Here is a 25218-nt window from a genome sequence, read left to right on the forward strand (position 1 = left end):
CCTGGGCTGTGTAGTCACTGTACATGTTGCACCAGTAGGTTACTTTGGGGCCCACTAGCCATGGCCTTCATCCGTGGTCACTGTACATGTTGCACCAGTTGGTTTCTTTGGGGCCCACTAGCCATGGCCTTCGGCTGTGGTCACCGTACATGTTGCACCAGTAGGTTTCTTTGGAGCCCAGTAGCCATGGCCTCCGGCTGTGGTCACGGTACATGTTGCACCAGTAGGTTTCTTTGGAGCCCAGTAGCCATGGCCTTCGGCTGTGGTCACGGTACATGTTGCACCAGTAGGTTCCTTTGGAGCCCAGTAGCCTTGGCCTTCGGCTGTGGTCACAGTACATGTTGCACCAGTAGGTTTCTTTGGAGCCCAGTAGCATTGGCCTTCGGCTGTGGTCACTGTACATGTTGCACCAGTAGGTTTATTTGGGGCCCAGTAGCCATGGCCTTCGGCTGTGGTCACTGTACATGTTACACCAGTAGGTTTCTTTGGGGCCCAGTAGCCTTGGCCTTTGGCTGTGGTCACAGTACATGTTGCACCAGTAGGTTTCTTTGGGGCCCACTAGCAATGGCCTTCATCCGTGGTCACTGTACATGTTGCACCAGTAGGTTTCTTTGGGGCCCAGTAGCCATGGCCTTTGGCTGTGGTCACTGTACATGTTGCACCAGTAGGTTTCTTTGTGGCCCAGTAGCCATGGCCCTGGGCTGTGGTCACTGTACATGTTGCAGCAGTAGGTTTCTTTGGAGCCCAGTAGCCTTGGCCTTCGGCTGTGGTCACTGTACATGTTGCACCAGTAGGTTTCTTTGGGGCCCACTAGCCATGGCCTTCGGCTGTGGTCACTGTACATGTTGCACCAGTAGGTTTCTTTGGGGCCCACTAGCCATGGCCTTCGGCTGTGGTCACTGTACATGTTGCACCAGTAGGTTTCTTTGGGGCCCACTAGCCATGGCCTTCGGCTGTGGTCACTGTACATGTTGCACCAGTAGGTTTCTTTGGAGCCCAGTAGCCTTGGCCTTCAGCTGTGGTCTCAGTACATGTTGCACCAGTAGGTTTCTTTGGAGTCCAGTAGCCATGGCCTTCGGCTTTGGTCACAGTACATGTTGCAGCAGTAGGTTTCTTTGGAGCCCACTAGCCATGGCCCTGGGCTGTGGTCACTGTACATGTTGCACCAGTAGGTTTCTTTGGAGCCCAGTAGCCATGGCCTTCGGCTGTGGTCCCAGTACATGTTGCAGCAGTAGGTTTCTTTGGAGCCCACTAGCCATGACCCTGGGCTGTGGTCACTGTACATGTTGCACCAGTAGGTTTCTTTGGGGCCCACTAGCCATGGCCTTCATCCGTGGTCACTGTACATGTTGCACCAGTTGGTTTCTTTGGGGCCCAGTAGCCATGGCCTTCGGCTGTGGTCACTGTACATGTTGCACCAGTAGGTTTCTTTGGGGCCCACTAGCCATGGCCTTCGGCTGTGGTCACTGTACATGTTGCACCAGTAGGTTTCTTTGGGGCCCAGTAGCCATGGCCTTCGGCTGTGGTCACTGTACATGTTGCACCGTAGGTTTCTTTGTGGCCCAGTAGCCATGGCCCTGGGCTGTGGTCACTGTACATGTTGCAGCAGTAGGTTTCTTTGGAACCCAGTAGCCTTGGCCTTCGGCTGTGATCACTGTACATGTTGCAGCACTAGGTTTCTTTGGAGCCCAGTAGCCATGGCCTTCGACTGTGGTCACAGTACATGTTGCACCAGTAGGTTTCTTTGGGGCCCAAGCCATGGCCTTCATCCGTGGTCACTGTACATGTTGCACCAGTAGGTTTCTTTGGAGCCCAGTAGCCTTGGCCTTTGGCTGTGGTCACAGTACATGTTGCACCAGTAGGTTTCTTTGGGGCCCACTAGCAATGGCATTCATCCGTGGTCACTGTACATGTTACACCAGTAGGTTTCTTTGGGGCCCAGTAGCCATGGCCTTCGGCTGTGGTCACTGTACATGTTGCACCAGTAGGTTTCTTTGTGGCCCAGTAGCCATGGCCCTGTGCTGTGGTCACTGTACATGTTGCAGCAGTAGGTTTCTTTGGAGCCCAGTTGCCTTGGCCTTCGGCTGTGGTCACAGTACATGTTGCACCAGTAGGTTTCTTTGGAGCCCAGTAGCCATGGCCTTCGGCTGTGGTCACTGTACATGTTGCACCAGTAGGTTTCTTTGGGGCCCACTAGCCATGGCCTTCAGCTGTGGTCACTGTACATGTTGCACCAGTAGGTTTCTTTGGGGCCCACTAGCCATGCCCTTCATCCGTGGTCACTGTACATGTTGCACCAGTAGGTTTCTTTGGGGCCCAGTAGCCATGGCCTTCGGCTGTGGTTACGGTACATGTTGCATCAGTAGGTTTCTTTGGGGCCCAGTAGCCATGGCCTTCTGCTGTGGTCACTGTACATGTTGCACCAGTAGGTTTCTTTGGGGCCCACCAGCCATGGCCTTCATCCGTGGTCACTGTACATGTTGCACCAGTAGGTTTCTTTGGAACCCAGTAGCCATTGCCTTCGGCTGTAGTCACGGTACATGTTGCACCAGTAGGTTTCTTTGGAGCCCAGTAGCCTTGGACTTGGGCTGTGGTCACTGTGCATGTTGCACCAGTAGGTTTCTTTGGAGCCCAGTAGCCTTGGCCTTTGGCTGAGGTCACAATACATGTTGCACCAGTAGGTTTCTTTGGGGCCCACTAGCCATGGCCTTCATCCGTGGTCACTGTACATGTTGCACCAGTAGGTTTCTTTGGCGCCCAGTAGCCTTGGCCTTTGGCTGTGGTCACAGTACATGCTGCACCAGTAGGTTTCTTTGGGGCCCACTAGCCATGGCCTTCATCCGTGGTCACTGTACATGTTGCACCAGTAGGTTTCTTTGGGGCCCAGTAGCCATGGCCTTCGGCTGTGGTCACTGTACATGTTGCACCAGTAGGTTTCTTTGAAGCCCAGTAGCCTTGGCCTTCGGCTGTGGTCACTGTAAATGTTGCAGCAGTAGGTTTCTTTGGAGCCCAGTAGCCATGGCCTTCGGCTGTGGTCACAGTACATGTTGCAGCAGTAGGTTTCTTTGGAGCCCACTAGCCATGGCCCTGGGCTGTGGTCACTGTACATGTTGCACCAGTAGGTTTCTTTGGGGCCCAAGCCATGGCCTTCATCCGTGGTCACTGTACATGTTGCACCAGTAGGTTTCTTTGGGGCCCACTAGCCATGGCCTTCATCCGTGGTCACTGTACATGTTGCACCAGTAGGTTTCTTTGTGGCCCAGTAGCCATGGCCTTCGGCTGTGGTCACTGTACATGTTGCACCAGTAGGTTTCTTTGAAGCCCAGTAGCCTTGGCCTTCGGCTGTGGTCACTGTAAATGTTGCAGCAGTAGGTTTCTTTGGGGCCCACTAGCCATGGCCTTCATCCGTGGTCACTGTACATGTTGCACCAGTAGGTTTCTTTGGGGCCCAGTAGCCATGGCCTTCGGCTGTGGTCACTGTACATGTTGCAGCAGTAGGTTTCTTTGGGGCCCACCAGCCATGGCCTTCATCCGTGGTCACTGTACATGTTGCAGCAGTAGGTTTCTTTGGAGCCCAGTAGCCATGGCCCTGGGCTGTGGTCACTGTACATGTTGCAGCAGTAGGTTTCTTTGGAGCCCAGTAGCCATAGCCTTCGGCGGTGGTCACAGTACATGTTGCAGCAGTAGGTTTCTTTGGAGCCCAGTAGCCTTGGCCTTCGGTTGTGGTCACAGTACATGTTGCAGCAGTAGGTTTCTTTGGGGTCCACCAGCCATGGCCTTCATCCGTGGTCACTGTACATGTTGCACCAGTAGGTTTCTTTGGGGCCCACTAGCCATGGCCTTCATCCGTGGTCACTGTACATGTTGCACCAGTAGGTTTCTTTGGGTCCCAGTAGCCATGGCCTTCGGCTGTGGTCACTGTACATGTTGCACCAGTAGGTTTCCTTGGGGCCCAGTAGCCATGGCCCTGGGCTGTGGTCACTGTACATGTTGCAGGAGTAGGTTTCTTTGGAGCCCAGTAGCCTTGGCCTTCCGCTGTGGTCACTGTACATGTTGCAGCAGTAGGTTTCTTTGAAGCCCAGTAGCCTTGGCCTTCGGCTGTGGTCACAGTACATGTTGCACCAGTAGGTTTCTTTGGAGCCCAGTAGCCATGGCCTTCGGCTGTGGTCACAGTACATGTTGCAGCAGTAGGTTTCTTTGGAGCCCACTAGCCATGGCCCTGGGCTGTGGTCACTGTACATGTTGCACCAGTAGGTTTCTTTGGGGCCCACTAGCCATGGCCTTCATCCGTGGTCACTGTACATGTTGCACCAGTAGGTTTCTTTGGGGCCCAGTAGCCATGGCCTTCGGCTGTGGTCACTGTACATGTTGCACCAGTAGGTTTATTTGGGGCCCAGTAGCCATGGCCTTCGGCTGTGGTCACTGTACATGTTGCACCAATAGGTTTCTTTGGGGCCCACCAGCCATGGCCTTCATCCGTGGTCACTGTACATGTTGCACCAGTAGGTTTCTTTGGGGTTCACTAGCCATGGGCTTCGGCTGTGGTCACTGTATATGTTGCACCAGTAGGTTTCTTTGGGGCCCACTAGCCATGGCCTTCGGCTGTGGTCACTGTACATGTTGCACCATTAGGTTTCTTTGGAGCCCAGTAGCCATGGCCTTCGGCTGTGGTCACGGTACATATTGCACCAGTAGGTTTCTTTGGAGCCCAGTAGCCTTGGCCTTCGGCTGTGGTCACTGTACATGTTGCACCAGTAGGTTTATTTGGGGCCCAGTAGCCATGGCCTTCGGCTGTGGTCACAGTACATGTTGCACCAGTAGGTTTCTTTGGGGCCCGCTAGCCATGGCCTTCATCCGTGGTCACTGTACATGTTGCACCAGTAGGTTTCTTTGGAACCCAGTAGCCTTGGCCTTTGGCTGTGGTCACAGTACATGTTGCACCAGTAGGTTTCTTTGGGGCCCAGTAGCCATGGCCTTCGGCTGTGGTCACTGTACATGTTGCACCAGTAGGTTTCTTTGAGGCCCAGTAGCCATGGCCTTCGGCTGTGGTCACTGTACATGTTGCACCAGTAGGTTTCTTTGGGGCCCAGTAGCCATGGCCCTGGGCTGTGGTCACTGTACATGTTGCAGCAGTAGGTTTCTTTGGAGCCCAGTAGCCTTGGCCTACGGCTGTGGTCACTGTATATGTTGCAGCAGTAGGTTTCTTTGGAGCCCAGTAGCCTTGGCCTTCGGCTGTGGTCACAGTACATGTTGCACCAGTAGGTTTCTTTGGAGCCCAGTAGCCATGGCCTTCGGCTGTGGTCACAGTACATGTTGCAGCAGTAGGTTTCTTTGGAGCCCACTAGCCATGGCCCTGGGCTGTGGTCACTGTACATGTTGCACCAGTAGGTTTCTTTGGGGCCCACTAGCCATGGCCTTCATCCGTGGTCACTGTACATGTTGCACTAGTAGGTTTCTTTGGTGCCCAGTAGCCATGGCATTCGGCTGTGGTCACTGTACATGTTGCACCAGTAGGTTTCTTTGGGGCCCACTAGCCATGGCCTTCAGCTGTGGTCACTGTACATGTTGCACCAGTAGGCTTCTTTGGGGCCCACCAGCCATGGCCCTCATCCGTGGTCACTGTACATGTTGCACCAGTAGGTTTCTTTGGGGCCCACTATTCATGGCCTTCGGCTGTGGTCACTGTACATGTTGCACCAGTAGGTTTCTTTGGAGCCCACTAGCCATGGCCTTCGGCTGTGGTCACTGTACGTGGTCACTGTACATGTTGCACCAGTAGGTTTCTTTGGGGCCCACTAGCCATGGCCTTCGGCTGTGGTCACTGTACATGTTGCACGAGTAGGTTTCTTTGGAGTCCAGTAGCCTTGGCCTTTGGCTGTGGTCACAGTACATGTTGCACCAGTAGGTTTCTTTGGGGCCCACTAGCCATGGCCTTCATCTGTGGTCACTGTACATGTTGCACCAGTAGGTTTCTTTGGGGCCCAGTAGCCATGGCCTTCGGCTGTGGTCACTGTACATGTTGCACCGTAGGTTTCTTTGTGGCCCAGTAGCCATGGCCCTGGGCTGTGGTCACTGTACATGTTGCAGCAGTAGGTTTCTTTGGAGCCCAGTAGCCTTGGCCTTCGGCTGTGATCACTGTACATGTTGCAGCACTAGGTTTCTTTGGAGCCCAGTAGCCATGGCCTTCGACTGTGGTCACAGTACATGTTGCACCAGTAGGTTTCTTTGGAGCCCAGTAGCCATGGCCTTCGGCTGTGGTCCCAGTACATGTTGCAGCAGTAGGTTTCTTTGGAGCCCACTAGCCATGACCCTGGGCTGTGGTCACTGTACATGTTGCACCAGTAGGTTTCTTTGGGGCCCACTAGCCATGGCCTTCATCCGTGGTCACTGTACATGTTGCACCAGTTGGTTTCTTTGGGGCCCAGTAGCCATGGCCTTCGGCTGTGGTCACTGTACATGTTGCACCAGTAGGTTTCTTTGGGGCCCACTAGCCATGGCCTTCGGCTGTGGTCACTGTACATGTTGCACCAGTAGGTTTCTTTGGAGCCCAGTAGCCATGGCCTTCGGCTGTGGTCACGGTACATGTTGCACCAGTAGGATTCTTTGGGGCCCAGTAGACATGGCCTTCGGCTGTGGTCACGGTACATGTTGCACCAGTAGGTTTCTTTGGAACCCAGTAGCCTTGGCCTTCGGCTGTGGTCACAGTACATGTTGCACCAGTAGGTTTCTTTGGGGCCCAAGCCATGGCCTTCATCCGTGGTCACTGTACATGTTGCACCAGTAGGTTTCTTTGGAGCCCAGTAGCCTTGGCCTTTGGCTGTGGTCACAGTACATGTTGCACCAGTAGGTTTCTTTGGGGCCCACTAGCAATGGCCTTCATCCATGGTCACTGTACATGTTACACCAGTAGGTTTCTTTGGGGCCCAGTAGCCATGGCCTTCGGCTGTGGTCACTGTACATGTTGCACCAGTAGGTTTCTTTGTGGCCCAGTAGCCATGGCCCTGGGCTGTGGTCACTGTACATGTTGCAGCAGTAGGTTTCTTTGGAGCCCAGTTGCCTTGGCCTTCGGCTATGGTCACAGTACATGTTGCACCAGTAGGTTTCTTTGGAGCCCAGTAGCCATGGCCTTCGGCTGTGGTCACTGTACATGTTGCACCAGTAGGTTTCTTTGGAGCCCAGTAGCCTTGGACTTGGGCTGTGGTCACTGTGCATGTTGCACCAGTAGGTTTCTTTGGAGCCCAGTAGCCTTGGCCTTTGGCTGAGGTCACAATACATGTTGCACCAGTAGGTTTCTTTGGGGCCCACTAGCCATGGCCTTCATCCGTGGTCACTGTACATGTTGCACCAGTAGGTTTCTTTGGCGCCCAGTAGCCTTGGCCTTTGGCTGTGGTCACAGTACATGCTGCACCAGTAGGTTTCTTTGGGGCCCACTAGCCATGGCCTTCATCCGTGGTCACTGTACATGTTGCACCAGTAGGTTTCTTTGGGGCCCAGTAGCCATGGCCTTCGGCTGTGGTCACTGTACATGTTGCACCAGTATGTTTCTTTGGGGCCCAGTAGCCATGGCCCTGGGCTGTGGTCACTGTACATGTTGCACCAGTAGGTTTCTTTGAAGCCCAGTAGCCTTGGCCTTCGGCTGTGGTCACTGTAAATGTTGCAGCAGTAGGTTTCTTTGGAGCCCAGTAGCCTTGGCCTTCGGCTGTGGTCACAGTACATGTTGCACCAGTAGGTTTCTTTGGAGCCCAGTAGCCATGGCCTTTGGCTGTGGTCACAGTACATGTTGCAGCAGTAGGTTTCTTTGGAGCCCACTAGCCATGGCTCTGGGCTGTGGTCACTGTACATGTTGCACCAGTAGGTCTCTTTGGGGCCCACTAGCCATGGCCTTCATCCGTGGTCACTGTACATGTTGCACCAGTCGGTTTCTTTGGGGCCCAGTAGCCATGGCATTCGGCTGTGGTCACTGTACATGTTGCACCAGTCGGTTTCTTTGGGGCCCACTAACCATGGCCTTCGGCTGTGGTCACTGTACATGTTGCACCAGTAGGTTTCTTTGGAGCCCAGTAGCCATGTCCTTCGGCTGTGGTCACTGTACATGTTGCACCGGTAGGTTTCTTTGGGGCCCAGTAGCCATGGCCTTCATCCGTGGTCACTGTACATGTTGCACCAGTCGGTTTCTTTGGGGCCCAGTAGCCATGGCATTCGGCTGTGGTCACTGTACATGTTGCACCAGTAGGTTTCTTTGGAGCCCAGTAGCCGTGGCCTTCGGCTGTGGTCACGGTACATGTTGCACCAGTAGGTTTCTTTGGGGCCCAGTAGCCGTGGCCTTCGGCTGTGGTCACGGTACATGTTGCACCAGTAGGTTTCTTTGGAGCCCAGTAGCCGTGGCCTTCGGCTGTGGTCACTGTACATGTTGCACCAGTAGGTTTCTTTGGGGCCCACTAGCCATGGCCTTCGGCTGTGGTCACTGTACATGTTGCACCAGTAGGTTTCTTTGGAGCCCAGTAGCCATGTCCTTCGGCTGTGGTCACTGTACATGTTGCACCGGTAGGTTTCTTTGGGGCCCAGTAGCCATGGCCTTCGGCTGTGGTCACAGTACATGTTGCACCAGTAGGTTTCTTTGGAGCCCAGTAGCCATGGCCTTCGGCTGTGGTCACTGTACATGTTGCACCAGTAGGTTTCTTTGGGGCCCACCAGCCATGGCCTTCGGCTGTGGTCACTGTACATGTTGCACCAGTAGGTTTCTTTGGGGCCCACTAGCCATGCCCTTCATCCGTGGTCACTGTACATGTTGCACCAGTAGGTTTCTTTGGGGCCCAGTAGCCATGGCCTTCGGCTGTGGTCACGGTACATGTTGCACCAGTAGGTTTCTTTGGGGCCCAGTAGCCATGGCCTTCGGCTGTGGTCACTGTACATGTTGCACCAGTAGGTTTCTTTGGGGCCCACCAGCCATGGCCTTCATCCGTGGTCACTGTACATGTTGCACCAGTAGGTTTCTTTGGAACCCAGTAGCCATTGCCTTCGGCTGTGGTCAGGGTACATGTTGCACCAGTAGGTTTCTTTGGAGCCCAGTAGCCTTGGACTTGGGCTGTGGTCACTGTGCATGTTGCACCAGTAGGTTTCTTTGGAGCCCAGTAGCCTTTGCCTTTGGCTGTGGTCACAGTACATGTTGCACCAGTAGGTTTCTTTGGGGCCCACTAGCCATGGCCTTCATCCGTGGTCACTGTACATGTTGCACCAGTAGGCTTCTTTGGCGCCCAGTAGCCTTGGCCTTTGGCTGTGGTCACAGTACATGTTGCACCAGTAGGTTTCTTTGGGGCCCACTAGCCATGGCCTTCATCCGTGGTCACTGTACATGTTGCACCAGTAGGTTTCTTTGGGGCCCAGTAGCCATGGCCTTCGGCTGTGGTCACTGTACATGTTGCAGCAGTAGGTTTCTTTGGAGCCCACTAGCCATGGCCCTGGGCTGTGGTCACTGTACATGTTGCACCAGTAGGTTTCTTTGGGGCCCAGTAGCCTTGGCCTTTGGCTGTGGTCACAGTACATGTTGCACCAGTAGGTTTCTTTGGGGCCCACTAGCCATGGCCTTCATCCGTGGTCACTGTACATGTTGCACCTGTGGGTTTCTTTGGGGCCCAGTAGCCATGGCCTTCGGCTGTGGTCACTGTACATGTTGCACCAGTAGGTTTATTTGTGGCCCAGTAGCCATGGCCCTGGGCAGTGGTCACTGTACATGTTGCAGCAGTAGGTTTCTTTGGAGCCCAGTAGCCTTGGCCTTCGGCTGTGGTCACTGTACCTGTTGCAGCAGTAGGTTTCTTTGGAGCCCAGTAGCCTTGGCCTTCGGCTGTGGTCACAGTACATGTTGCACCAGTAGGTTTCTTTGGAGCCCAGTAGCCATGGCCTTCGGCTGTGGTCACTGTACATGTTGCAGCAGTAGGTTTCTTTGGAGCCCACTAGCCATGGCCCTGGGCTGTGTAGTCACTGTACATGTTGCACCAGTAGGTTACTTTGGGGCCCACTAGCCATGGCCTTCATCCGTGGTCACTGTACATGTTGCACCAGTTGGTTTCTTTGGGGCCCACTAGCCATGGCCTTCGGCTGTGGTCACCGTACATGTTGCACCAGTAGGTTTCTTTGGAGCCCAGTAGCCATGGCCTCCGGCTGTGGTCACGGTACATGTTGCACCAGTAGGTTTCTTTGGAGCCCAGTAGCCATGGCCTTCGGCTGTGGTCACGGTACATGTTGCACCAGTAGGTTCCTTTGGAGCCCAGTAGCCTTGGCCTTCGGCTGTGGTCACAGTACATGTTGCACCAGTAGGTTTCTTTGGAGCCCAGTAGCATTGGCCTTCGGCTGTGGTCACTGTACATGTTGCACCAGTAGGTTTATTTGGGGCCCAGTAGCCATGGCCTTCGGCTGTGGTCACTGTACATGTTACACCAGTAGGTTTCTTTGGGGCCCAGTAGCCTTGGCCTTTGGCTGTGGTCACAGTACATGTTGCACCAGTAGGTTTCTTTGGGGCCCACTAGCAATGGCCTTCATCCGTGGTCACTGTACATGTTGCACCAGTAGGTTTCTTTGGGGCCCAGTAGCCATGGCCTTTGGCTGTGGTCACTGTACATGTTGCACCAGTAGGTTTCTTTGTGGCCCAGTAGCCATGGCCCTGGGCTGTGGTCACTGTACATGTTGCAGCAGTAGGTTTCTTTGGAGCCCAGTAGCCTTGGCCTTCGGCTGTGGTCACTGTACATGTTGCACCAGTAGGTTTCTTTGGGGCCCACTAGCCATGGCCTTCGGCTGTGGTCACTGTACATGTTGCACCAGTAGGTTTCTTTGGGGCCCACTAGCCATGGCCTTCGGCTGTGGTCACTGTACATGTTGCACCAGTAGGTTTCTTTGGGGCCCACTAGCCATGGCCTTCGGCTGTGGTCACTGTACATGTTGCACCAGTAGGTTTCTTTGGAGCCCAGTAGCCTTGGCCTTCAGCTGTGGTCTCAGTACATGTTGCACCAGTAGGTTTCTTTGGAGTCCAGTAGCCATGGCCTTCGGCTTTGGTCACAGTACATGTTGCAGCAGTAGGTTTCTTTGGAGCCCACTAGCCATGGCCCTGGGCTGTGGTCACTGTACATGTTGCACCAGTAGGTTTCTTTGGAGCCCAGTAGCCATGGCCTTCGGCTGTGGTCCCAGTACATGTTGCAGCAGTAGGTTTCTTTGGAGCCCACTAGCCATGACCCTGGGCTGTGGTCACTGTACATGTTGCACCAGTAGGTTTCTTTGGGGCCCACTAGCCATGGCCTTCATCCGTGGTCACTGTACATGTTGCACCAGTTGGTTTCTTTGGGGCCCAGTAGCCATGGCCTTCGGCTGTGGTCACTGTACATGTTGCACCAATAGGTTTCTTTGGGGCCCACTAGCCATGGCCTTCGGCTGTGGTCACTGTACATGTTGCACCAGTAGGTTTCTTTGGAGCCCAGTAGCCATGGCCTTCGGCTGTGGTCACGGTACATGTTGCACCAGTAGGTTTCTTTGGGGCCCAGTAGACATGGCCTTCGGCTGTGATCACGGTACATGTTGCACCAGTAGGTTTCTTTGGAACCCAGTAGCCTTGGCCTTCGGCTGTGGTCACAGTACATGTTGCACCAGTAGGTTTCTTTGGAGCCCAGTATCCTTGGCCTTCGGCTGTGGTCACTGTACATGTTGCACCAGTAGGTTTCTTTGGGGCCCACTAGCCATGGCCTTCGGCTGTGGTCACTGTACATGTTGCACCAGTAGGTTTCTTTGGAGCCCAGTAGCCTTGGCCTTCGGCTGTGGTCACAGTACATGTTGCACCAGTAGGTTTCTTTGGAGCCCAGTAGCCATGGCCTTCGGCTGTGGTCACAGTACATGTTGCAGCAGTAGGTTTCTTTGGAGCCCACTAGCCATGGCCCTGGGCTGTGGTCACTGTACATGTTGCACCAGTAGGTTTCTTTGGGGCCCAAGCCATGGCCTTCATCCGTGGTCACTGTACATGTTGCACCAGTAGGTTTCTTTGGAGCCCAGTAGCCTTGGCCTTTGGCTGTGGTCACAGTACATGTTGCACCAGTAGGTTTCTTTGGGGCCCACTAGCAATGGCATTCATCCGTGGTCACTGTACATGTTACACCAGTAGGTTTCTTTGGGGCCCAGTAGCCATGGCCTTCGGCTGTGGTCACTGTACATGTTGCACCAGTAGGTTTCTTTGTGGCCCAGTAGCCATGGCCCTGGGCTGTGGTCACTGTACATGTTGCAGCAGTAGGTTTCTTTGGAGCCCAGTTGCCTTGGCCTTCGGCTGTGGTCACAGTACATGTTGCACCAGTAGGTTTCTTTGGAGCCCAGTAGCCATGGCCTTCGGCTGTGGTCACTGTACATGTTGCACCAGTAGGTTTCTTTGGGGCCCACTAGCCATGGCCTTCGGCTGTGGTCACTGTACATGTTGCACCAGTAGGTTTCTTTGGGGCCCACTAGCCATGCCCTTCATCCGTGGTCACTGTACATGTTGCACCAGTAGGTTTCTTTGGGGCCCAGTAGCCATGGCCTTCGGCTGTGGTCACGGTACATGTTGCATCAGTAGGTTTCTTTGGGGCCCAGTAGCCATGGCCTTCTGCTGTGGTCACTGTACATGTTGCACCAGTAGGTTTCTTTGGGGCCCACCAGCCATGGCCTTCATCCGTGGTCACTGTACATGTTGCACCAGTAGGTTTCTTTGGAACCCAGTAGCCATTGCCTTCGGCTGTAGTCACGGTACATGTTGCACCAGTAGGTTTCTTTTGAGCCCAGTAGCCTTGGACTTGGGCTGTGGTCACTGTGCATGTTGCACCAGTAGGTTTCTTTGGAGCCCAGTAGCCTTGGCCTTTGGCTGAGGTCACAATACATGTTGCACCAGTAGGTTTCTTTGGGGCCCACTAGCCATGGCCTTCATCCGTGGTCACTGTACATGTTGCACCAGTAGGTTTCTTTGGCACCCAGTAGCCTTGGCCTTTGGCTGTGGTCACAGTACATGCTGCACCAGTAGGTTTCTTTGGGGCCCACTAGCCATGGCCTTCATCCGTGGTCACTGTACATGTTGCACCAGTAGGTTTCTTTGGGGCCCAGTAGCCATGGCCTTCGGCTGTGGTCACTGTACATGTTGCACCAGTAGGTTTCTTTGAATCCCAGTAGCCTTGGCCTTCGGCTGTGGTCACTGTAAATGTTGCAGCAGTAGGTTTCTTTGGAGCCCAGTAGCCATGGCCTTCGGCTGTGGTCACAGTACATGTTGCAGCAGTAGGTTTCTTTGGAGCCCACTAGCCACGGCCCTGGGCTGTGGTCACTGTACATGTTGCACCAGTAAGTTTCTTTGGGGCCCAAGCCATGGCCTTCATCCGTGGTCACTGTACATGTTGCACCAGTAGGTTTCTTTGGGGCCCACTAGCCATGGCCTTCATCCGTGGTCACTGTACATGTTGCACCAGTAGGTTTCTTTGGGGCCCAGTAGCCATGGCCTTCGGCTGTGGTCACTGTACATGTTGCACCAGTAGGTTTCTTTGAAGCCCAGTAGCCTTGGCCTTCGGCTGTGGTCACTGTAAATGTTGCAGCAGTAGGTTTCTTTGGGGCCCACTAGCCATGGCCTTCATCCGTGGTCACTGTACATGTTGCACCAGTAGGTTTCTTTGGGGCCCAGTAGCCATGGCCTTCGGCTGTGGTCACTGTACATGTTGCACCAGTAGGTTTCTTTGAAGCCCAGTAGCCTTGGCCTTCGGCTGTGGTCACTGTAAATGTTGCAGCAGTAGGTTTCTTTGGAGCCCAGTAGCCATGGCCTTCGGCTGTGGTCACAGTACATGTTGCAGCAGTAGGTTTCTTTGGAGCCCACTAGCCATGGCCCTGGGCTGTGGTCACTGTACATGTTGCACCAGTAGGTTTCTTTGGGGCCCAAGCCATGGCCTTCATCCGTGGTCACTGTACATGTTGCACCAGTAGGTTTCTTTGGAGCCCAGTAGCCTTGGCCTTTGGCTGTGGTCACAGTACATGTTGCACCAGTAGGTTTCTTTGGGGCCCACTAGCAATGGCCTTCATCCATGGTCACTGTACATGTTACACCAGTAGGTTTCTTTGGGGCCCAGTAGCCATGGCCTTCGGCTGTGGTCACTGTACGTGTTGCACCAGTAGGTTTCTTTGTGGCCCAGTAGCCATGGCCCTGGGCTGTGGTCACTGTACATGTTGCAGCAGTAGGTTTCTTTGGAGCCCAGTTGCCTTGGCCTTCGGCTGTGGTCACAGTACATGTTGCACCAGTAGGTTTCTTTGGAGCCCAGTAGCCATGGCCTTCGGCTGTGGTCACTGTACATGTTGCACCAGTAGGTTTCTTTGGGGCCCACTAGCCATGGCCTTCGGCTGTGGTCACTGTACATGTTGCACCAGTAGGTTTCTTTGGGGCCCACTAGCCATGCCCTTCATCCGTGGTCACTGTACATGTTGCACCAGTAGGTTTCTTTGGGGCCCAGTAGCCATGGCCTTCGGCTGTGGTCACGGTACATGTTGCACCAGTAGGTTTCTTTGGGGCCCAGTAGCCATGGCCTTCTGCTGTGGTCACTGTACATGTTGCACCAGTAGGTTTCTTTGGGGCCCACCAGCCATGGCCTTCATCCGTGGTCACTGTACATGTTGCACCAGTAGGTTTCTTTGGAACCCAGTAGCCATTGCCTTCGGCTGTGGTCACGGTACATGTTGCACCAGTAGGTTTCTTTGGAGCCCAGTAGCCTTGGACTTGGGCTGTGGTCACTGTGCATGTTGCACCAGTAGGTTTCTTTGGAGCCCAGTAGCCTTGGCCTTTGGCTGAGGTCACAATACATGTTGCACCAGTAGGTTTCTTTGGGGCCCACTAGCCATGGCCTTCATCCGTGGTCACTGTACATGTTGCACCAGTAGGTTTCTTTGGCGCTCAGTAGCCTTGGCCTTTGGCTGTGGTCACAGTACATGCTGCACCAGTAGGTTTCTTTGGGGCCCACTAGCCATGGCCTTCATCCGTGGTCACTGTACATGTTGCACCAGTAGGTTTCTTTGGGGCCCAGTAGCCATGGCCTTCGGCTGTGGTCACTGTACATGTTGCACCAGTAGGTTTCTTTGGGGCCCAGTAGCCATGGCCCTGGGCTGTGGTCACTGTACATGTTGCACCAGTAGGTTTCTTTGGAGCCCAGTAGCCTTGGCCTTCGGCTGTGGTCACAGTACATGTTGCACCAGTAGGTTTCTTTGGAGCCCAGTAGCCATGGCCTTTGGCTGTGGTCACAGTACATGTTGCAGCAGTAGGTTTCTTTGGAGCCCACTAGCCATGGCTCTGGGCTGTGGTCACTGTACATGTTGCACCAGTAGGTCTCTTTGGGGCCCACTAGCCATGGCCTTCATCCGTGGTCACTGTACATGTTGCACCAGTCGGTTTCTTTGGGGCCCAGTAGCCATGGCATTCGGCTGTGGTCACTGTACATGTTGCACCAGTAGGTTTCTTTGGGGCCCACTAACCGTGGCCTTCGGCTGTGGTCACTGTACATGTTGCACCAGTAGGTTTCTTTGGAGCCCAGTAGCCGTGGCCTTCGGCTGTGGTCACGGTACATGTTGCACCAGTAGGTTTCTTTGGGGCCCAGTAGCCGTGGCCTTCGGCTGTGGTCACGGTACATGTTGCACCAGTAGGTTTCTTTGGAGCCCAGTAGCCGTGGCCTTCGGCTGTGGTCACTGTACATGTTGCACCAGTAGGTTTCTTTGGGGCCCACTAGCCATGGCCTTCGGCTGTGGTCACTGTACATGTTGCACCAGTAGGTTTCTTTGGAGCCCAGTAGCCATGTCCTTCGGCTGTGGTCACTGTACATGTTGCACCGGTAGGTTTCTTTGGGGCCCAGTAGCCATGGCCTTCGGCTGTGGTCACAGTACATGTTGCACCAGTAGGTTTCTTTGGAGCCCAGTAGCCATGGCCTTCGGCTGTGGTCACTGTACATGTTGCACCAGTAGGTTTCTTTGGGGCCCACCAGCCATGGCCTTCGGCTGTGGTCACTGTACATGTTGCACCAGTAGGTTTCTTTGGGGCCCACTAGCCATGCCCTTCATCCGTGGTCACTGTACATGTTGCACCAGTAGGTTTCTTTGGGGCCCAGTAGCCATGGCCTTCGGCTGTGGTCACTGTACATGTTGCACCAATAGGTTTCTTTGGGGCCCAGAAGCCATGGCCTTCGGCTGTGGTCACTGTACATGTTGCACCAGTAGGTTTCTTTGGGGCCCACCAGCCATGGCCTTCATCCGTGGTCACTGTACATGTTGCACCAGTAGGTTTCTTTGGAACCCAGTAGCCATTGCCTTCGGCTGTGGTCAGGGTACATGTTGCACCAGTAGGTTTCTTTGGAGCCCAGTAGCCTTGGACTTGGGCTGTGGTCACTGTGCATGTTGCACCAGTAGGTTTCCTTGGAGCCCAGTAGCCTTGGCCTTTGGCTGTGGTCACAGTACATGTTGCACCAGTAGGTTTCTTTGGGGCCCACTAGCCATGGCCTTCTGCTGTGGTCACTGTACATGTTGCACCAGTAGGCTTCTTTGGCGCCCAGTAGCCTTGGCCTTTGGCTGTGGTCACAGTACATGTTGCACCAGTAGGTTTCTTTGGAACCCAGTAGCCATTGCCTTCGGCTGTAGTCACGGTACATGTTGCACCAGTAGGTTTCTTTGGAGCCCAGTAGCCTTGGCCTTTGGCTGAGGTCACAATACATGTTGCACCAGTAGGTTTCTTTGGGGCCCACTAGCCATGGCCTTCATCCGTGGTCACTGTACATGTTGCACCAGTAGGTTTCTTTGGCGCCCAGTAGCCTTGGCCTTTGGCTGTGGTCACAGTACATGCTGCACCAGTAGGTTTCTTTGGGGCCCACTAGCCATGGCCTTCATCCGTGGTCACTGTACATGTTGCACCAGTGGGTTTCTTTGGGGCCCAGTAGCCATGGCCTTCGGCTGTGGTCACTGTACATGTTGCACCAGTAGGTTTCTTTGGGGCCCAGTAGCCATGGCCCTGGGCTGTGGTCACTGTACATGTTGCACCAGTAGGTTTCTTTGAAGCCCAGTAGCCTTGGCCTTCGGCTGTGGTCACTGTAAATGTTGCAGCAGTAGGTTTCTTTGGAGCCCAGTAGCCTTGGCCTTCGGCTGTGGTCACAGTACATGTTGCACCAGTAGGTTTCTTTGGAGCCCAGTAGCCATGGCCTTTGGCTGTGGTCACAGTACATGTTGCAGCAGTAGGTTTCTTTGGAGCCCACTAGCCATGGCTCTGGGCTGTGGTCACTGTACATGTTGCACCAGTAGGTCTCTTTGGGGCCCACTAGCCATGGCCTTCATCCGTGGTCACTGTACATGTTGCACCAGTCGGTTTCTTTGGGGCCCAGTAGCCATGGCATTCGGCTGTGGTCACTGTACATGTTGCACCAGTAGGTTTATTTGGGGCCCACTAACCATGGCCTTCGGCTGTGGTCACTGTACATGTTGCACCAGTAGGTTTCTTTGGAGCCCAGTAGCCATGGCCTTCGGCTGTGGTCACGGTACATGTTGCACCAGTAGGTTTCTTTGGGGCCCAGTAGCCGTGGCCTTCGGCTGTGGTCACGGTACATGTTGCACCAGTAGGTTTCTTTGGAGCCCAGTAGCCGTGGCCTTCGGCTGTGGTCACTGTACATGTTGCACCAGTAGGTTTCTTTGGGGCCCACTAGCCATGGCCTTCGGCTGTGGTCACTGTACATGTTGCAGCAGTAGGTTTCTTTGGAGCCCACTAGCCATGGCCCTGGGCTGTGTAGTCACTGTACATGTTGCACCAGTAGGTTACTTTGGGGCCCACTAGCCATGGCCTTCATCCGTGGTCACTGTACATGTTGCACCAGTTGGTTTCTTTGGGGCCCAGTAGCCATGGCCTTCGGCTGTGGTCACCGTACATGTTGCACCAGTAGGTTTCTTTGGAGCCCAGTAGCCATGGCCTCCGGCTGTGGTCACGGTACATGTTGCACCAGTAGGTTTCTTTGGAGCCCAGTAGCCATGGCCTTCGGCTGTGGTCACGGTACATGTTGCACCAGTAGGTTCCTTTGGAGCCCAGTAGCCTTGGCCTTCGGCTGTGGTCACAGTACATGTTGCACCAGTAGGTTTCTTTGGAGCCCAGTAGCATTGGCCTTCGGCTGTGGTCACTGTACATGTTGCACCAGTAGGTTTATTTGGGGCCCAGTAGCCATGGCCTTCGGCTGTGGTCACTGTACATGTTACACCAGTAGGTTTCTTTGGGGCCCAGTAGCCTTGGCCTTTGGCTGTGGTCACAGTACATGTTGCACCAGTAGGTTTCTTTGGGGCCCACTAGCAATGGCCTTCATCCGTGGTCACTCTACATGTTGCACCAGTAGGTTTCTTTGGGGCCCAGTAGCCATGGCCTTTGGCTGTGGTCACTGTACATGTTGCACCAGTAGGTTTCTTTGTGGCCCAGTAGCCATGGCCCTGGGCTGTGGTCACTGTACATGTTACACCAGTAGGTTTCTTTGGGGCCCAGTAGCCTTGGCCTTTGGCTGTGGTCACAGTACATGTTGCACCAGTAGGTTTCTTTGGGGCCCACTAGCAATGGCCTTCATCCGTGGTCACTGTACATGTTGCACCAGTAGGTTTCTTTGGGGCCCAGTAGCCATGGCCTTTGGCTGTGGTCACTGTACATGTTGCCCCAGTAGGTTTCTTTGTGGCCCAGTAGCCATGGCCCTGGGCTGTGGTCACTGTACATGTTGCAGCAGTAGGTTTCTTTGGAGCCCAGTAGCCTTGGCCTTCGCCTGTGGTCACAGTACATGTTGCACCAGTAGGTTTCTTTGGAGCCCAGTAGCCATGGCCTTCGGCTGTGGTCACTGTACATGTTGCACCAGTAGGTTTCTTTGGGGCCCACTAGCCATGGCCTTCGGCTGTGGTCACTGTACCTGTTGCACCAGTAGGTTTCTTTGGGGCCCACTAGCCATGGCCTTCGGCTGTGGTCACTGTACATGTTGCACCAGTAGGTTTCTTTGGAGCCCAGTAGCCTTGGCCTTCAGCTGTGGTCTCAGTACATGTTGCACCAGTAGGTTTCTTTGGAGTCCAGTAGCCATGGCCTTCGGCTTTGGTCACAGTACATGTTTCAGCAGTAGGTTTCTTTGGAGCCCACTAGCCATGGCCCTGGGCTGTGGTCACTGTACATGTTGCACCAGTAGGTTTCTTTGGGGCCCACTAGCCATGGCCTTCATCCGTGGTCACTGTACATATTGCACCAGTAGGTTTCTTTGGATCCCAGTAGCCTTGGCCTTTGGCTGTGGTCACAGTACATGTTGCACCAGTAGGTTTCTTTGGGGCCCACTAGCCATGGCCTTCATCTGTGGTTACTGTACATGTTGCACCAGTAGGTTTCTTTGGGGCCCAGTAGCCATGGCCTTCGGCTGTGGTCACTGTACATGTTGCACCAGTAGGTTTATTTGTGGCCCAGTAGCCATGGCCCTGGGCTGTGGTCACTGTACATGTTGCAGCAGTAGGTTTCTTTGGAGCCCAGTAGCCTTGGCCTTCGGCTGTAGTCACTGTACATGTTGCAGCAGTAGGTTTCTTTGGAGCCCAGTAGCCTTGGCCTTCGGCTGTGGTCACAGTACATGTTGCACCAGTAGGTTTCTTTGGAGCCCAGTAGCCATGGCCTTCGGCTGTGGTCACTGTACATGTTGCAGCAGTAGGTTTCTTTGGAGCCCACTAGCCATGGCCCTGGGCTGCGGTCACTGTACATGTTGCACCAGTAGGTTACTTTGGGGCCCAGTAGCCATGGCCTTCATCCGTGGTCACTGTACATGTTGCACCAGTTGGTTTCTTTGGGGCCCAGTAGCCATGGCCTTCGGCTGTGTTCACGGTACATGTTGCACCAGTAGGTTTCTTTGGAGCCCAGTAGCCATGGCCTTCGGCTGTGGTCACGGTACATGTTGCACCAGTAGGTTTCTTTGGAGCCCAGTAGCCATGGCCTTTGGCTGTGGTCACGGTACATGTTGCACCAGTAGGTTTCTTTGGAGCCCAGTAGCCTTGGCCTTCGGCTGTGGTCACAGTACATGTTGCACCAGTAGGTTTCTTTGGAGCCCAGTAGCCTTGGCCTTCGGCTGTGGTCACAGTACATGTTGCACCAGTAGGTTTCTTTGGAGCCCAGTAGCCTTGGCCTTCGGCTGTGGTCACAGTACATGTTGCACCAGTAGGTTTCTTTGGGGCCCAGTAGCCTTGGCCTTCGGCTGTGGTCACTGTACATGTTGCACCAGTAGGTATCTTTGGGGCCCACTAGCCATGGCCTTCGGCTATGGTCACTGTACATGTTGCACCAGTAGGTTTCTTTGGAGCCCACTAGCCTTGGCCCTGGGCTGTGGTCACTGTACATGTTGCAGCAGTAGGTTTCTTTGGGGCCCACTAGCCATGGCCTTCATCCGTGGTCACTGTACATGTTGCACCAGTAGGTTTCTTTGGGGCCCACTAGCCATGGCCTTCGGCTGTGGTCACTGTACATGTTGCATCAGTAGGTTTCTTTGGGGCCCAGTAGCCATGGCCTTCCGCTGTGGTCACTGTACATGTTGCACCAGTAGGTTTCTTTGGAGCCCAGTAACCTTGGCCTTCGGCTGTGGTCACAGTACATGTTGCACCAGTAGGTTTCTTTGGAGCCCAGTAGCCATGACCTTCATCCGTGGTCACGGTACATGTTGCACCAGTAGGTTTCTTTGGGGCCCACTAGCCATGGCCTTCGGCTGTGGTCACTGTACATGTTGCACCAGTAGGTTTCTTTGGGGCCCACTAGCCATGGCCTTCATCCGTTGTCACTGTACATGTTGCACCAGTAGGTTTCTTTGGGGCCCAGTATTCATGGCCTTCGGCTGTGGTCACTGTACATGTTGCACCAGTAGGTTTCTTTGGGGCCCAGTAGCCATGGCCCTGGGCTGTGGTCACTGTACATGTTGCACCAGTAGGTTTCTTTGGAGCCCAGTAGCCATGGCCTCCATCCGTGGTCACTGCACATGTTGCACCAGTAGGTTTCTTTGGGGCCCAGTAGCCATGGCCTTCATCCGTGGTCACTGCACTTGTTGCACCAGTAGGTTTCTTTGGAGCCCAGTAGCCATGGCCCTGGGCTGTGGTCACTGTACATGTTGCACCAGTAGGTTTCTTTGGGGCCCACTAGCCATGGCCTTCATCCGTTGTCACTGTACATGTTGCACCAGTAGGTTTCTTTGGGGCCCAGTAGCCATGGCCTTCGGCTGTGGTCACTGTAAATGTTGCACCAGTAGGTTTCTTTGGGGCCCAGTAGCCATGGCCCCGGGCTGTGGTCACTGTACATGTTGCACCAGTAGGTTTCTTTGGAGCCCACTAGCCATGGCTTTCGGCTGTGGTCACTGTACATGTTGCACCAGTAGGTTTCTTTGGGGCCCAGTAGCCATGGCCTTCGGCTCTGGTCACTGTACATGTTGCACCAGTAGGTTTCTTTGGGGCCCAGTAGCCATGGCCTTCGGCTCTGGTCACTGTACATGTTGCACCAGTAGGTTTCTTTGGGGCCCAGTAGCCATGGCCCTGGGCTGTGGTCACTGTACATGTTGCACCAGTAGGTTTCTTTGGAGCCCAGTAGCCTTGGCCTTCATCCGTGGTCACTGCACATGTTGCACCAGTAGGTTTCTTTGGGGCCCAGTAGCCATGGCCCTGGGCTGTGGTCACTGTACATGTTGCACCAGTAGGTTTCTTTGGAGCCCAGTAGCCATGGCCTTCATCCGTGGTCACTGCACATGTTGCACCAGTAGGTTTCTTTGGGGCCCAGTAGCCATGGCCCTGGGCTGTGGTCACTGTACATGTTGCACCAGTAGGTTTCTTTGGGGCCCACTAGCCATGGCCTTCATCCGTGGTCACTGCACATGTTGCACCAGTAGGTTTCTTTGGGGCCCAGTAGCCATGGCCCTGGGCTGTGGTCACTGTACATGTTGCACCAGTAGGTTTCTTTGGGGCCCACTAGCCATGGCCTTCATCCGTGGTCACTGCACATGTTGCACCAGTAGGTTTCTTTGGGGCCCAGTAGCCATGGCCTTCGGCTCTGGTCACTGTACATGTTGCACCAGTAGGTTTCTTTGGGGCCCAGTAGCCATGGCCCTGGGCTGTGGTCACTGTACATGTTGCACCAGTAGGTTTCTTTGGGGCCCACTAGCCATGGCCTTCATCCGTGGTCACTGCACATGTTGCACCAGTAGGTTTCTTTGGGGCCCAGTAGCCATGGCTTTCGGCTCTGGTCACTGTACATGTTGCACCAGTAGGTTTCTTTGGGGCCCACTAGCCATGGCCCTGGGCTGTGGTCACTGTACATGTTGCACCAGTAGGTTTCTTTGGGGCCCACTAGCCATGGCCTTCATCCGTGGTCACTGCACATGTTGCACCAGTAGGTTTCTTTGGAGCCCAGTAGCCATGGCCCTGGGCTGTGGTCACTGTACATGTTGCACCAGTAGGTTTCTTTGGGGCCCACTAGCCATGGCCCTGGGCTGTGGTCACTGTACATGTTGCACCAGTAGGTTTCTTTGGGGCCCACTAGCCATGGCCTTCATCCGTGGTCACTGCACATGTTGCACCAGTAGGTTTCTTTGGAGCCCAGTAGCCATGGCCCTGGGCTGTGGTCACTGTACATGTTGCACCAGTAGGTTTCTTTGGGGCCCAGTAGCCATGGCCTTCGGCTGTGGTCACTGTACATGTTGCACCAGTAGGTTTCTTTGGAGCCCAGTAGCCATGGCCTTCATCCGTTGTCACTGTACATGTTGCACCAGTAGGTTTCTTTGGGGCCCAGTAGCCATGGCCTTCGGCTGTGGTCACTGTACATGTTGCACCAGTAGGTTTCTTTGGGGCCCAGTAGCCATGGCCCTGGGCTGTGGTCACTGTACATGTTGCACCAGTAGGTTTCTTTGGAGCCCACTAGCCATGGCTTTCGGCTGTGGTCACTGTACATGTTGCACCAGTAGGTTTCTTTGGGGCCCAGTAGCCATGGCCTTCGGCTCTGGTCACTGTACATGTTGCACCAGTAGGTTTCTTTGGGGCCCAGTAGCCATGGCCTTCGGCTCTGGTCACTGTACATGTTGCACCAGTAGGTTTCTTTGGGGCCCAGTAGCCATGGCCCTGGGCTGTGGTCACTGTACATGTTGCACCAGTAGGTTTCTTTGGGGCCCACTAGCCATGGCCTTCATCCGTGGTCACTGCACATGTTGCACCAGTAGGTTTCTTTGGGGCCCAGTAGCCATGGCCCTGGGCTGTGGTCACTGTACATGTTGCACCAGTAGGTTTCTTTGGGGCCCACTAGCCATGGCCTTCATCCGTGGTCACTGCACATGTTGCACCAGTAGGTTTCTTTGGGGCCCAGTAGCCATGGCCTTCGGCTCTGGTCACTGTACATGTTGCACCAGTAGGTTTCTTTGGGGCCCAGTAGCCATGGCCCTGGGCTGTGGTCACTGTACATGTTGCACCAGTAGGTTTCTTTGGGGCCCACTAGCCATGGCCTTCATCCGTGGTCACTGCACATGTTGCACCAGTAGGTTTCTTTGGGGCCCAGTAGCCATGGCCTTCGGCTCTGGTCACTGTACATGTTGCACCAGTAGGTTTCTTTGGGGCCCACTAGCCATGGCCCTGGGCTGTGGTCACTGTACATGTTGCACCAGTAGGTTTCTTTGGGGCCCACTAGCCATGGCCTTCATCCGTGGTCACTGCACATGTTGCACCAGTAGGTTTCTTTGGAGCCCAGTAGCCATGGCCCTGTGCTGTGGTCACTGTACATGTTGCACCAGTAGGTTTCTTTGGGGCCCACTAGCCATGGCCCTGGGCTGTGGTCACTGTACATGTTGCACCAGTAGGTTTCTTTGGGGCCCACTAGCCATGGCCTTCATCCGTGGTCACTGCACATGTTGCACCAGTAGGTTTCTTTGGAGCCCAGTAGCCATGGCCCTGGGCTGTGGTCACTGTACATGTTGCACCAGTAGGTTTCTTTGGGGCCCAGTAGCCATGGCCTTCGGCTGTGGTCACTGTACATGTTGCACCAGTAGGTTTCTTTGGGGCCCACTAGCCATGGCCCTGGGCTGTGGTCACTGTACATGTTGCACCAGTAGGTTTCTTTGGGGCCCACTAGCCATGGCCTTCATCCGTGGTCACTGCACATGTTGCACCAGTAGGTTTCTTTGGAGCCCAGTAGCCATGGCCCTGGGCTGTGGTCACTGTACATGTTGCACCAGTAGGTTTCTTTGGGGCCCAGTAGCCATGGCCTTCGGCTGTGGTCACTGTACATGTTGCACCAGTAGGTTTCTTTGGAGCCCACTAGCCATGGCCCTGGGCTGTGGTCACTGTACATGTTGCACCAGTAGGTTTCTTTGGAGCCCACTAGCCATGGCCCTGGGCTGTGGTCACTGTACATGTTGCACCAGTAGGTTTCTTTGGGGCCCAGTAGCCATGGCCTTCGGCTGTGGTCACTGTACATGTTGCACCAGTAGGTTTCTTTGGAGCCCACTAGCCATAGCCCTGGGCTGTGGTCACTGTACATGTTGCACCAGTAGGTTTCTTTGGGGCCCAGTAGCCATGGCCTTCGGCTGTGGTCACTGTACATGTTGCACCAGTAGGTTTCTTTGGGGCCCAGTAGCCATGGCCTTCATCCGTGGTCACTGTACATGTTGCACCAGTAGGTTTCTTTGGGGCCCAGTAGCCATGGCCTTCGGCTGTGGTCACTGTACATGTTGCACCAGTAGGTTTCTTTGAAGCCCAGTAGCCATGGCCTTCGGCTGTGGTCACAGTACATGTTGCACCAGTAGGTTTCTTTGGGGCCCACTAGCCATGGCCCTGGGCTGTGGTCACTGTACATGTTGCACCAGTAGGTTTCTTTGGGGCCCACTAGCCATGGCCTTCATCCGTGGTCACTGCACATGTTGCACCAGTAGGTTTCTTTGGAGCCCAGTAGCCATGGCCCTGGGCTGTGGTCACTGTACATGTTGCACCAGTAGGTTTCTTTGGGGCCCAGTAGCCATGGCCTTCGGCTGTGGTCACTGTACATGTTGCACCAGTAGGTTTCTTTGGAGCCCACTAGCCATGGCCCTGGGCTGTGGTCACTGTACATGTTGCACCAGTAGGTTTCTTTGGAGCCCACTAGCCATGGCCCTGGGCTGTGGTCACTGTACATGTTGCACCAGTAGGTTTCTTTGGGACCCAGTAGCCATGGCCTTCGGCTGTGGT

This window comes from Ambystoma mexicanum, chromosome 9 (genome assembly GCF_040938575.1).
Source record: "Ambystoma mexicanum isolate Mex_15411 chromosome 9, UKY_AmexF1_1, whole genome shotgun sequence".
NCBI lineage: Eukaryota > Metazoa > Chordata > Amphibia > Caudata > Ambystomatidae > Ambystoma > Ambystoma mexicanum.